A 12,525-nucleotide genomic window follows, 5' to 3' on the forward strand; every position below is an offset into this window, starting at 1 on the left:
GCAGGGGAGGGATAAAAGAAAGGAGGGAAGAGAGAGCACAATAAAAGTCAGAGGAGAAAACGAACAATGACTAACAAAAAGGGAGATAAAGAACTAGAGAGAAAGGAAGAGAGTGAAAAGCAGAGGGAAACAACAAGAACAAGGAGATACCAAGGAGGGTTAAGAGTCAGACAAGCAAGAAAAGGGAGAAGGGAGAGGGGAGGGAAGAGAGGAGGATGGGGGGGGGGGGGAAGAGGGCAAGAGGAGGAGGGGGTAAAAGAGGGGAGGGAGATGGGGGGAGAGGGAGAGGGAGAGAGAGAGAGAGAGAGACAGAGAGAGAGACAGAGAGAGAGAGAGAGAGAGAGACCAAATGAAATGGATGGGGAGAGGGAGAAAACAGAGAGGATGAGAGAAAACCTCAAAGTCACACACCTGAGAGAGAGAGGAGAGAAAACAAGCTAAAGCAAAGAAATGAAAAAGGGGAATGGTATGAAACACAACAACTAGTGAATTAGACTGTAACAAAGAATGGATGAAAGCAGGTGTAAGAATCAGGAGTATACTATGTTTAATTTTTTCCTTTTGTATTTCTTAAAATACAAGTGAAAGAAAACCTGAAGCTTAAAATAGAAATGATGAAATTATACCAGCACGGTGAAACAATATATCTGACAAAGACCTTAATTCTAATAGTAGTTATTATTATTTTCATAATCCTAATTACTTCAACAGTTGGGAATCAGAGAGAAACAAAAGACTGGGGAGCCTCCTCTAGCACTGATAAGACCATTTACTGATTTTAATCCTATCTCCTCTTAAGGAAAACAGTGAGTTATTTCTCAAGACCAAAATAACTTTCAAATTGTTGGTGGGGATTTTGAAAATTCATAGCAATTACAAATTTTCTTTAAATGTTGGATAATCCCAGATAAAAAGCAAGCAAAACATTTAAACCCTTTAAAACAAGTCAGTTACAAAATAAAGGAAAGAGTTCATTCAATTTTATCCTTATGGTGAGATTTTAGTTTTAAAGAATAAAAAATTATCAAGGTAATGTTAAAATCTTCAAACGGTAAAATAAATCTGACATTTCTCAAAAATTATAGTTGGACTGCATTCGGTAATATTTGATTATGTTAAGTGTATCAATGATGGATGTAGGTTTTGCTGCTATAAGAACTATAAACTTCAAAAATTAACATTAGTTTTTAAGTTAAAGTTTTTAGTTTTATAATTTCCAAGAGAAGAGTCTTATCTACTCTGAATTTGTTTCTCAATAAGAAATTTGATAAGGAAGCTATATATTGTGTCTATTTTAATCTGAAAGAAGTAATTTTTTCCCAGTTGAAAATTTGGTCTGTTAATTATAAATACTATTGAACACACAGGTAAACTGTTCAACCAGATACAAATATAATCGCAAATTTGGAGGGTAGAAGAAAAGAAACTTACACTACAGCTGAGAAGACTTCTGTTCCTTTCCTCATTCTAACAACCCAAACAAATATATCTTTGCAAAAATAAACAAAAGCCATTTTAGAACATGCTCTCATTTTGGACATGGTTAAGGATTTTACCACACATTCCCCTAGTAAAAGTATGCTACTAACTGAACACAAACAATCCATTCTTCAAATATTTGATTACTCTCACACATATAGCAAAATTAAGAGTCACATACCTTCATTGTATTGGCATTTGTTTCATCATACAGAGTGAAGATGTAGGAAAAGAACCAAGAGTCACATACCTTCATTGTATTGGTATTTGTTTCATCACACAAAATGAATGAGGATGTATTTTCCATAGTATCTGTAAACTGATGCTCTGCATTGCTCCTCTACCGAGTTCACCACACACATGCTAGCTGATTCAGTCAGGCATTGGGAGAGCACTGCTAGAGCAGTCTAAAGCACTTGCCGAGGACTCAGACAATAGAAAGTCAACAGCTGTATGTCGTGATGTCAGTAACACTCTAGCCAGTCACCACCCAGAATATCTGAAATGCATCAGAAGCTATATTGAGCTCCTCATTAGCAATTCAGAAGCAATGATGCAAAAATCCAGGAAACTGTGAAAGTGCAAAGACTGTCAGGATTTCTGAGAATTCTCGCTATTAAAATTTTACTGCACTCCGATGCTTGACCTCACGCTGATACAAAAAAAGTTTAGATAATTTTAATTTTCTTTCATTCCCTAAAGAAAAAAATGATGGAATCTAGGCATGGTTAATATACCAATATTTTATAACTCTACGGTACTTTTAATAGCATTAACAAAAAGCCCTAAAAACGTGGAAGAAAATCTCTTTAAAGGCTGACACTCCTTTTACATCTCTAAGCCAATTTAATTGTCACACAAAAAATAAATATCTTCAGAACATAATCCCTTATTTCTTAATTTGCTTTTGCTAAAATTAAAATGAGCTGGCTTATTCTGGCAAGAGCATTTCTTCTTCATACCAACAGATGGAGATAGCAATAGGACTGCAATCAGGACAATTATATCTTGTCAGATGCTTGTTTTCTATATTAGCTCAAGTAGCGGACACAGAAAAAAAGGAATCAACCAAAACAAAATAGAAAAATGCAATATTTAAGAACTCTGAGGAGACAAACTGAAGTAAAGAAAATAGAAAACGACTGATCTCTAGCAGATAAAACAGAAAAAGCAGACAAGTGTGTTTATAAAATTCTCCTCATTAATTTCTATTGATAGTTAGGTTAAGCACACTCCTGATTCCCATTGTGGAACAAAAGTATCACATTCTCCACAAGAATAAAGGCAAGCTGCAGGATCCAAAAAGATAAGGCTCATAAATTAGCTGCACTATTTGAGAGAAAATGTGTACCATTAACCAGAAATACTTTTCTCTGCTACTAAAAGGCGAAGTCTTAGGGGATTTACATAACAGCAGTGCTCTACGTACCACCTTAGCAAACAGAAAATAAGACACTGATTTTGTAACTTCAATTATAATGCTTTTTTCAAAATAGGTTTGATTTTAGCTATACAGAGATCTGTATAATAAATAAAAATCCACAAAACTTCTCTGACTATTCAAAGAACAAAGGTAATAAGGATGCTGATATCAGTGATTCTTATTTGAGATATTTCACATAAACTAAAACTTGAAGTTTCCAAAATAATACTGTCTCAATGTACAATCCTCTATCATGACCTGTATTTTAGTATCCATATTCTTGTAAGAAGCAAAAAGTCAAATGTGAACCCGTGGTCTCTGAAAACATCCATGTTCTACCTTCCTGCCTTCCCACAAATGGTTACTGTTTTTATCAAAGAGTACAAATGATTTTTATTTTCTTACAGAAAATCTGTCACAAGAAACAGAGAGTCAAAACAGCTTTCCTTAAAAATAGCCAACATGTCCGACCCGAGTTCGATTCCTCCGCCCCTCTCAGAGAGCCCGGCAAGCTACCGAGAGTATCTTGCCCACACGGCAGAACCTGGGAAGCCACCCGTGATGTATTTGATATGCCAAACACAGTAACAACAAAATCTCCAATAGAGACTTACTGGGCCCGCTCGAGCAAATCGATGAACAACGGGAGGGCCTTTAAAAATAGCAGTAAGGGGATGGAGAGACAACAGTACAAGGTTTGGGCTCTTTGCCTTACATCTGGCCAACTCTGGTTCAATCCCTGTAGAGTATATGGTCCCTGGAGTCATTCGAGGAGTAACCCCTAGCACAAAACCAGGAGTAAGCTCTGAGCACTCCTGGTGTAGTCCCCAAAAGCCTCCCCATCCCTCCAAGCCAACCTCAGCAGTAATGATCCTATGAATCTAAGTACAACCTTTTCACGTAAGAGGCCCTGTGTTCAATTCTCTGCATTCTCAGCTCTGGCATAGCTCTATTCCAAAGCTCTTGTTATAAAACAGATCAACAAAACAAAATGAAGAACAATGATGGAACCCAATTTCTCTCTGAGTACAAACCAAAGTAAGCATTTTTACTAATAAAAAAAGGTCAGGAAAAATTCACTTATATATAAAGATGATGATACTTCAAATGATTCTATTTCTCTCTTGAGTTTTGGAAGATGTTAGGGCTTATAAATTCAAGTAATTGTGAATGTTTTAAAAAGCTGTAATTAAAATTTTAGGGTCCCCTGAGCACCGCCAGGAGTAACTCCTGAGTGGAGAGCCAGGCGTAACCCCTGTGCGTTGCCGGGTATGACCCAAAAGAAAAAAAAATTAAATGCAATTAAAAATGCAGTTTGAAAATTACTGCCAAGAAAAAGACCCCTTTAATTCTGAAGGGTAAAAAATTAGTTTTAAACAGTAAGTTCCAGTCATAGTGAACCTTAAATTTAGAAACAACCTACAATGTGCTAATAAGACCCGGGTCTACCAAAACATTTTTTTAAAAATTTTTATTAGTGAAATACCATGAGGTACAGCTGTAGACTTACACATTTTTGTGCTTGGGTTTCAGTTATACAGTGATCGAGTACCCATCCATCCACCAGTGCCCATTCTCCAACACCAATGATTCCAATATCCCTCCCACCCCCCATCCCCCCTTGCCTCTGTGGCAGGGCATTCCCTTTTGTTCTCTCTCTCTCCTTTTGGGTGCTGTGGTTTGCAAAAGAGGCATTGAGTGGCAATCATATTTGGTCTATAGTCCACTTTCAGCATGCATCTCCCACCCTGGGAGGATCCTCCCAACACCCTTTATTTGGTGCTCCCTTCTCTATCTGAGCTGCATTTTCCCCTAGCACGTGCAGCTGCTAGGGGAAAAGATATATAATAAATAATATATTTGAAAAATAATTAATAAATAATATATTTGAAAAATATTCTCAAAATATTTTTTGATAGACATCATTGGTTATGTAAGTAAGTCTAGTTTAAGCACCCTGAAAGTGCTCAAAAACATGCTACTAAGGATAGGTGATAAATTTCACAAAGAAATCCTCAAAAAGCGAAATATAAATTATTGAGATTAAAGTTTTCTGCTTACACCTCAAATTTCAGACTGCACTTAGAATGCTCAGCAATTTCTCTGCAAAACCAGAAATACACTGTATTAATGTTTAAGTGCAGTTATAAGGTTAAAAAAAATCCTAACTGCATTATATGAACTGGGGCAACTAACTATAGAACTAATAGAAATTTAACGTCTATTGACACTACTTTCTTCATCTTCTTTTTGTTTTTTGGGCCACACGCAGCAGTGCTCTGGGCTTACTGCTGGCTATGCACTCAAGGATCACTCCTGGGTATTCTCACCCCTGTATTATCACTCTAGCCCCAATCACCAAGTATCTTCTACACCAGCTGGTGGTCTAAAATAGTCAATTAGATCCTGCAGCAATTCTGTCATATATGAAAATGGCCCAAAGGCTAACTTGACCCAAATTCTGACAACTAGAAAATCACAACTCTGTGATAGAAAATCAGTTCACTCTTAATGCTTTCATTTTGTGGAGCTGAAAGTTCACTTTTAGACGGCTTCTCTCTCATGCCCTATTGTAAGTTGCCAGATATATATATATATATATATATATATATATATAAATATATATATGTTATTTTTGGCCCCAAGAGCTCTAATCATTCGCTTTGCCGGATAAAACTGCGTGGGTGGTCGTGCGAGAGCACCAGCTATCCTGAGGGAAGCTTCGGAGGGAACCAGCTACTAGATGGTTCAGTTAGTCTTTCGGCCCTATTCCCAGATCGGAGACCTAGTGCACGTCGGGACAGCCACGGACCTCCACCGAGTTTCCTTTGGCTTCGCCCTGCCCAGCATAGCTCACCATCTTTCGGCTCCTAACACGTGCGCTCGTGCTCCACCTCCCCGGCTGCCGGCCGGCCGGTGCGCCCTCTGCGGACTGGAGAGGCCACGTCGGCCCCGCCACCGACCCACCCCTGGCGCGACTCCCCCAACCCCCGCATACCCCCGGTGCGATGGGAGGGGGAAGGGAAGAGGACAGGATGTCCGGGACCTTCACCTTCATCGCGCCACGGGGCCTTTCCGGCGAGCCCCTGACTCACGCACGTGTTAGACTCCTTAGCCCCTGTATCTCGCGGGCTAGAAGAGCCTGGCAAGCTTCCCGGGCCGTATAGGAGGTGCCACATACAGTAACAATACCCGGTCTCATTCTCCTGACCCTGAAAGAGCCTCTAACACGGCAGCATTGGGAAGGACCAGTAAGGAGAGGCTGCTAAAATCTCAGGGCTGGGACCAACGGAGACTGGCGCCTGTTCAAGCAAATCGATGAACAATGGGATGACAGTGATAGTCATCTTAACATGTCATGCTGCACTTGAAATTTTTTCCAAGTAAAAGCAATTCATGGCCTAAGTGCTTCCTGCTCAATTAATACAAATAAAAAAGCAATATATATCAAATGCTTCAATACCAACCATCCAAGATTAATGTTAAATTGCCATCGATGCCATAAGAATGTGTCATGGGTAGTATGTTAAGTGGCAAAGTTTAAAAGTAGTCCTCATAACAATGATTCTGATTGAGACATCATTACTTCTATTAAAGCTGAAAAGACAACGTTACAAACCAATTTGATTGGCTTGTCCAGTGTAGTGTTAGATCCAATATATGAAACCGGATTTAAATTCTAGACTTTAAACTTGGGAAGTGGGTGGACATATTCCACAGTGCTTGGAGTCCATCAGAGCTATACACAACAATGCTGGGCTGGGTTTGCATATGCTGCCATGGATTCAACCTTAGGGCACTGCAGAAGCACAGCAGATACTTTATGACTTGAGGCATAACCCTTCTTGGTACCTGGTCTTTACTTATTTTATTTTTTGTGGTGGCGGTGATCCAAGGAGTGCTCAGAAAGACTGGGAAAATGCGGTGCAGCTCAGACCATGCAGTGCCAGGGGCCCCAGAGCCATGCTCAGATAAGGTGTCTGCTAGGCATGAACCCTAATCACAGTAATATCTCTTGGCTCCTCTTTACTCTTAATTAAGAATAATTATTATTATAATTTTAACCATTATTTTTATTATGTTTTACTTGTTAATTAAAAACAGTTTAAACACTGGTTCAATTATGAAAATACAAAGAAAATTATTATGACTAGTAGTATATCTGTTTTTCAGCCACACAGTGATGCTCAGGGGTCGTCCCTACATACAGAGCACATGCTTTGGCTGCTGAGCTATCTCCTTGGCATTAAAATGGAAAAAAAAAATTAGAAGACAGGACTAAATTAAGGCTTGGGGATATACCTTTTAAAACTAGTCACTATCTCACTTAAAACTTTCAATTCTGCAGCTCAGATAGAGAAGGGAGCACCAAATAAAGGGTGTTGGGAAGATCTGCCCAGGATGGGAGATGCATGCTGAAAGTAGACGATAGACGGACCATGATTGCCACTCAATGCCTCTTTTGCAAACCACAGTACCCAAAAGGAGAGAGAGAACAAAAGGGAATGTCCTGCCACAGAGACAGGGTAGGATGGGGGTGGGGGGATGGGGGTGGGAGGGATACTGGGATCCGTGATGGTGGAAAATGGGCACTGGTTGAGGGATGGGTATTTGATCATTGTATAATTGAAACCCAAGCACAAAAATTTGTAAGTCTACAACTGTACCTCATGGTGTTTCACTAATAAAAATTAATTAAAAAAAAACTTGATTCTGAGGAAAAATTTAATTCACTAAGATAGTGAAGCATAGAGTCAAGACTGTGTCTTCTGAATCTAAATTGAGGATTATGACACAAAGAAAACAAGAATATAAACTATAAGAAAAAAATTCTTTTTTCTTTTGAGGTAGTGTGGGGCGGGGAGAACACTGGCTGTTCTAGGGCTTACTACTGGCTCTGCACTGAGGGATCACTCCTGGCAGAAATCACATAAGTGATACTGTCGTTGATAATCTAACACAGGTTATCAGTAAATGAAAAACTACAGTCTTTTGTTTAATGCCGCCCTGAGCCACAAATGACTTTTTCATTTTTTAAAGATTTGTGAAAACAATAAACAACAGAAAAGAGCATGTGACAGAAATATGTGACCTGCACAGCCAAAAGCCTTCTGTGGGCGATTCTGAGATTCAGGGTACTTCCTGCTATGGCCCCTTGCTCCCTTCTCTAAGTGGCCTAGTTATCTCAATACCTTGTTTCCATTATCATCCCTTGCTCACAGTCTGGAGTAAATCACAGACAGAGCTACCTAATTTATTCCAGGTACCCAAGGAAGCAGAAGAGTACTCATACGGGAAAACACTGCTAATGGCCACAACTTGGGAGGCTAATGGACTCCCTTCTTCTTCTTCTTCTTTTTTTAAAATTTTATTGAATCACCGTGAGAAAGCTACAAGCTTTCATGTATGGGTTACAATCACACAATGATCAAACACCCATCCCTCCACCAGGGCACATTCCCCACCACCTATCTCCCCAATATACTCCCCTTTCCCACCCTCCCCCTGCCTCCATGGCAGACAATATTCCCCATACTCTCTCTCTACTTTTGGGCATTATGGTTTGCAATACAGACGCTGAGAGGTCATCATGTTTGGTCCATTATCTATTGTCGGCACACATCTCCCATACCGACCGATTCCTCCAGCCATCATTTTCTTAGTGATCCCTTCTCTATTCCATCTGCCTTCTCCCCTCCACTCATGAGGCAGGCTTCCAGCGGGTGCCTCCCTTCTTAATTCAAAGATTCTATTTACAAAATATAATTTTCAGAGGCTGGACACACAGAACAATGGGTAGGACATTTGCCTTGCACACGTCCAACTTGGGTGAGATCACTGGTGCCACATATTTTTAAAGGATTGAGCACCAATAGGAGTAGTCCTTGAACACCATAGGGTGTGGTCCAAAAACCAAAGAGAAAAAAAATACATATACATTTTTTGTTTTAAATACAAATGAAATGGCTTTAAATTTATTTAGAGAGAAATGTACAAAATGTTATGGCTGGTGGTAAAGTGAAAATGCTTTATGTAGAGCTAGGACAAAGGAACTTAGTTATCTGCAACATGTCTACATTAAATTCTGTAGTGTACAATTTTTAGAATGCCCAGTTACTAATGAATCATAAAACTCAATATTTGAACATTAAATGATTTGGAACAGAAGTGAATTTGATAGGTCTTACAGTAAAATATGTATATGTACTGGTTTAGTAAATAAAAATAATATAAATTCTACGCTATCACTGCAGGAAAAACTTGGTAATTTGGTCATTTCAAAATCTCAAGACTTCTCAGTGAATTGATTTAGTAAGTTATGGAACAGCTGCAAGTTGAGTAATACATGGTGACAGTGAAGTATTTTATAGAATGTTCAGCCATACCTATTGGGCATACTAAAAGACAGAAATTAGACTATCTCTTTTTCCTTTAATTTAGAAACTGAATGTTTCATTACTTGGTAAGAAGACTTATAGTTCAAAACAGGTTGGAAGAATACAAGTCAACATATCTACCTTATATCAATCTGGTAGTCACAACAGGAAGTTATATAATGACAAGCATTTTAAAACACACACACCAAAGATTAAATGGCAGAAAAAATAATTACATCAGAATATATTTTTTAAGCTAGAAAAACTAAAAATTATTTTTAAAAGTCTACCTCTCTCATAAGTAATAAAAGCTACAACTGCCTCTTTATGAGGCAGTAATAATCAACTATCAATAATCAAAATGAGTTAGGGGACACGAGCAATTAAACAAGGGGATAAACTCATTTATGATTAAACTTAAAGCTAACCAATAGTACTATGAGAAAGAATAGGTCCACATTAAAAATGGTAATAAGCTTTTTAAGGACAAATGCTGATAGGGGTAGATATTTTAATGAACAAATAGCCAGAAAAAACCAATCATTAGACAATTTTTAAAACACTTCAAGCCCTGCCCCTCCTCAACACACACACACAAACATACTTATCTTATACTTCTAACACTAGGAGTGTGAGCACCTCATAGGCAAGTACTGAAATTCAGTCCCTAACAGTGCAGGGTTAAATTGTGATTTATGCTCAGGGTATTCAAGAATGTGACATAAGATCTTTTCTTTCCTGCATCAGTTCATTCCAACTGGGGTCAAAAACACCAAGAACCAAGTAAACTACAATTTACATCAGACAAATTTTCCTGGCGACAAAGATGTAACAATTCACAGAATGCCTGCTAAATGATACTATAACATTTGGTGCTTGGTCCTAAATGTTTCTTAACTTCTAAGGAGCATAATATATTATGTTCATATAAGTTAGCCAACTGACCTTTTCAGTTAGTGTGCCTCGGATCTGTCACTTATAATTAAAAACTCAAGAAAAGGCTAATCAGAGAGAAATATTTTAAAGACCTTAGATATGATCTGGGAAGAAATGAGATGCTAATGATGTACTTAGGGAACGGTCAATACTTAAGGTGAAAAAGAATAACCACTGAGAAATTAAGGAGTGTATAACTTCCCAATTAGTAAGGGGAGTTACTAGTAAACAAATAATCAATCAATAAATAAACCAATACTCACTAACCACCATCACTAATAAATAAAAGCTATGATCAAACAATAAAATACAGTCTTACGGTAATTAGCAGGACAAGCAAGAATTTATCCTAGACTTGTAGTACTGGGTCTTTGAACAAAGCAAAACAGGGTTTAAGATTAAGAAAAAGAGTACATGATTCAAACCTTCAGCTTGTGCTTTCTGCTCCCTGTCTTTAATCTGTGGCACCTTCCCTACAACGCAAAAGTACCCTACAAAAATACCCTAAAATATCCCCCAATTTTGGGGGCCACACCTCCACACCTGCCAATCAGGCATAAATCCTAAACACTCAAGGATCACTCCTGGATGGGCTTGTGGACTCTTCCAGGAATGAGGTACTGAAGTCAAAGCTGGGTCAGCCACAAGACAAGCCACCTGTAACTACTATTCCTCCGGTCACGCTAAAATACGTTTCTGTGATGTTGGGAATATTGGTCAGTAACATGCAAAAAATTGGACTCAGGTCTCTTTCTAGCACCATTCACAAAAGCCAAAACAAAATGGATTAAAATGTAGGCAGAACTCTCCATGATATTGAAGCTATGGGTATCTTCAATGATGAAAACGCAAGTGATCAAGCAAGTGGAAGCAAAGAAGCAAAGATAAATGTGACTACATGAAGTTTCTGCATCTCAAAGGAAATGATGACCAGGATTCAAAGATAGCCCAGGGAATGGGAGAAATAATTTACCCAACACTCATCCGATAAGGGGTAAATATTCAAGATATACAAGGCACTGGTTGAACTTTACAAGAAAAAACCCATCCAATACCATCTCAAAACGGGAAGAAAAGATGAACAGAAACTTCCTCAAAGAAGAATTACAAATGGCCAAAAGGTACATGAAGAAATACCCTGCATCTTGAGGGAGATTAAAGGATGTAAGATTTTGCAGGCTCCATTAAAATAGAACGGTGATTCTTTAAACATTTAAAGATGATACTATGGGGCCGGAGTGACCAAACAGTGGGTAGGGACAACAAAACAAACAAGACAGTATCACTATATGATCTACCAATTTTATCTCAGGATAAACAAAAAAAAATTGAAATTTAGGTCTCAAAGATACTTATGCATTTATATTCATATCAGCATATAAGCAAAATTGCAATTCATAATAAGCAAAAGTTGGAGACGATCCAAATGTCCATCATTAGATGAACAGCTATACAAAAATGTGGTAGTTAAGTACAGACAACAGATTATTCAGTCTTTGAAAGGTAAAGGTAAAGGCCCTCCCGTTGATCGTCGATTTGCTCGAGCGGGCCCAGTAACGTCTCCATTGGAGACTTTGTTGTTACTGTGTCTGGCATATCGAATACGTCACAGGGAGCTTGCCAGGCTCTGCCGTGCGGGCGAGATACTCTCGGTAGCTTGCCGGGCTCTCCGAGAGGGGCGGAGGAATCGAACTCGGGTCGGCCATGTTGGCCGCTTGTAAGGCGAACGCCCTACCCGCTGTGCTATCCTCCCATTGTTTGCTGCAGGCAAGAAGGCCCAGTCTTTGACCCGCTGTGCTATCCTCCCATTGTTTGCTACAGGCAAGAAGGCCCAGTCTTTGACCCGCTGTGCTATCCTCCCATTGTTTGCTGCAGGCAAGAAGGCCCAGTCTTTGAAAAAAAAAGAAAATTCTTATACGTGCAAATGGAGAATAAATCCAGAAGACATTATGTTAAGTGAAAAAAACTAATCACAAAAAGACAAATACTCTATATATTTCCAGTTAAAGTATTTAGAGTAGTCAAATTCATAAAAGCAGAAAACAGAATGCTGGTTACCAGCAGCTGGAGAAGCAGAGAATGAGTTGTGTAATGGGCTTATAATTTCAATTGTTCAATATGAAAAGAGTTGTTTTCAACAATATCTAAAGGCTATTTTCAACAATGAATGTATTACTCAACAATATGAATGCATTTAACATTACTGAACTATATATCTAAAAATGGTGATAATACTGGGCTTCTCTTCAAATTTGTGTTCTCTGTTGAACATGCATTTTGCTTGCCTGTCTCAATTTTTTTTTTTTTGCT

At 38.6% G+C, this 12,525-nt stretch overlaps 1 protein-coding gene across 15 annotated transcripts in view; it reads right to left on the reverse strand.

Moving 5' to 3' along the window:
• The window catches only part of R3HDM1 (R3H domain containing 1), a 150,658-nt gene that overhangs the window by 114,385 nt on the left and 23,748 nt on the right, over positions 1-12,525 (reverse strand). Inside the window, exon 1 of one of the 15 annotated variants that reach the window (XM_056117708.1) lies at positions 1,730-1,945. The exons of 13 other annotated variants lie outside the window; for them this stretch is intronic. The gene's annotated coding sequence lies outside the window, so the exon portion shown is untranslated. Of the gene's footprint in view, positions 1-1,660; positions 1,682-1,729; positions 1,946-12,525 lie in introns of those variants that run through there. One more of the 15 variants, XM_056117709.1, reaches the window with a different exon arrangement.

Source organism: Sorex fumeus, unplaced genomic scaffold (assembly GCF_029834395.1).
Source record: "Sorex fumeus unplaced genomic scaffold, SorFum_2.1 ptg000035l, whole genome shotgun sequence".
NCBI classification, from domain to species: domain Eukaryota; kingdom Metazoa; phylum Chordata; class Mammalia; order Eulipotyphla; family Soricidae; genus Sorex; species Sorex fumeus.